Source organism: Portunus trituberculatus, chromosome 10 (genome assembly GCF_017591435.1).
Source record: "Portunus trituberculatus isolate SZX2019 chromosome 10, ASM1759143v1, whole genome shotgun sequence".
Taxonomy (NCBI): Eukaryota; Metazoa; Arthropoda; class Malacostraca; order Decapoda; family Portunidae; genus Portunus; species Portunus trituberculatus.
In genome coordinates this window covers 5,516,583-5,519,082 of record NC_059264.1, presented here as the reverse complement: position 1 = coordinate 5,519,082, position 2,500 = coordinate 5,516,583, and the positions used below count along the sequence as shown (strand labels likewise).

Genomic DNA, 2,500 nt, shown 5'->3' with positions numbered 1-2,500 from the left:
TACACAGAAGAAACCAGAATATTCTCTCTTTACATTTCATTTACATCTAAGTCGTTATTTCCTCACCTATACATCAATACTGAGGCGAGATGAAGCGGTAGGAATGTGTTTTTTTTTTTTCTTATTTATACCAAGTGGGCTTTTCACGGGAATTTATGGGCTGAAGAGGATGTTTTTTGGGTTACCTCCCGCAATGAAACCGTTGGTGGAAGAGTGTGGTTAAGCAGAGCAGAGTTGACACAGAGGAAACTAGAATATTCTCTCTTCTTTTACATCTAATTTACACCTAAGTTAATCCTTATTTCCTCATCTATAGACCAATACTGAGGCGAGATGAAGCGATAGGAATGTGTCTGGATGCGTGTGGTTAAGCAGAGCAGAGTTTGCACAGTGAAAGCCAGAATATGTAAGTAATAACTGTGGGCATCATAACCTGAAGTGCTGGCGAGCGTCCAGGCATGCATTCCCCTCACACAATAGACCGAATGGCTGCATGGGAGGCAGACTCAACACAGGTGCGAGAAGGGAAGGAGCAGCTAGGGTTTCTGTACGCGTTATAAAGGGACGGAGCTATGAAGGCTGTTCCTCTCTCATCCATACAGCTACTCGTCTAACACCTGGTCGAATGGGGAGTTTAACCTGTATACTTTTACCTGTTCTCATTATTCTATTATCTCACCTGACCAGAAAGAATATACCTGTCCATCTCTCTTACCTTTTCTTTTTACTCCTTTAGTTTTACCTGACCCCCAAAAATTGACATAGTAAACTCTTGTCTTTGATACTGGATAAAAGAGAGTTAATTGTCTCTAATCTCCATTTATAACTTTAGCAAATTAATTCAAATTTTTGGAGAATCAGCAAAATATTTTAGTCACCCTTTAAAAAATTAGTCACTGCCACGTTTTCTTTCATTTCTTTCTTACGTTCATAAAAAAAAAAAAAGAACACGAATAAAAAGAAAATGGTTAAGACTTGAGGGTAGAATTGAATGAGAAATTTCCATAGCTCTGTTTACTTTGTCCAGAGGAAGAGAGAGATATATAAAAAGACTCTAGCTTCCTCTCTTTACTTTTACCAGATCGATAAAAAAAACTAAGAGAAGTATTCAAATTCTTCTCTTTAATCCTGTAAGACGATTATTTTTTTGTTAAAGTGAATGAGAGGAATTTTCATAGCTTTGTTTATTTTGTCCAGAGGAAGATATGTAAAAAAGACTCCAGCTTCTTACTTTCAACACATAGAAAATAAAAAAAACTAAAGAGAAACATTTAAATTCTTGTCTTTAATCCTGTTAGACGATAATTTTTTTGGGCTTAAGTGAATGAGAAGACTTTTCAAAGCTTTGTCTACTTTGTACAGAGAATGAGCGATATGTAAGACTCTACCTAGTCCTCTTTACTTTCACCTGACAGAAAAAAAAACTGACACATTTACACTTTTCTTTAATATCAAAAGACGTGTATTTGAGGTTTAGCCGCTTCAGTGCTGGGACACAATTTTACTTTGAGATTTGTGTACGATTACATCATTTTATTGACATTAGGAAGTGTTTATGGAGGTCAGAAGTTTCTGAAGCTGTATAAAATCAACAAAATTAACCAGAATGAATATGGGAACGCGTGGTGGTACTCAAGGGGTTAAGTGGACAAGAAGACGAGTTTACAGTTTTGTTTATCTTGTATACAGAATGAGAGATATTTGAGATTCTACTATATCTTTATTTTCACCTGACAAAAAAGAAACTAAGTGACACATTTACACTCCTTTCTTTAATCTTGAAAGACGAGTATTTGAGGTTTAAATGAACGAGAGGAAGAGTTTGCAAAGTTTTGTTTACCTTATACAGAGGAAGAGATGTATGTTCAAAGATTCCAGCTGGGACGAGTCTGCCCTCAATACAACACAATGCACCAGTTTTACCATTCAGGGGAATAACACACAGCCATGCTAACCAAACGCATCACATTATCACACACAGTAATTGCCAACTCAACCGGTCTGGCTGCCACTGCACGTAACTCCACTCCAAACACAACTTACCACACACACACACACACACACACACACACACACACACACACACACACACACACACACACACACACAAAGCACAAATTCCTACAGCAACTTAACACACCCGCCTCTCGCAGCTACTAAGCACAAGAGTAACACACACACACACACACACACACACACACACACACTTGACATCACTCCACTACTCAGAATAAAAAAAAGTGTGTTCGTGTTACTTGTAAACCTGAATACCTGAAGCGAAAATATAACACTGCATTGTCTAAAAAAAAACAGTAAAAAAAGTAGTTAATACAATAAAAAGCAGCCAATTTATCAAGCTACACACATTTCTGTTGACTTATTTCACCACCTCCACCTTTTTACCTGTGATGAATATTGAAAAAAAAAGTAAAAAGAAACACGTACCGTTGTCTGTACTTTACTTTAACTGTCTGGAAAAGGAAGGAAAACTGAAGCAAAC

The 2,500-nt window shown here is 37.1% G+C and overlaps 1 protein-coding gene across 1 annotated transcript in view; it reads left to right on the top strand.

The window, feature by feature from the left end:
• The window catches only part of LOC123502111, an 87,307-nt gene that overhangs the window by 29,606 nt on the left and 55,201 nt on the right, over positions 1-2,500 (top strand). The window lies entirely within an intron of this gene.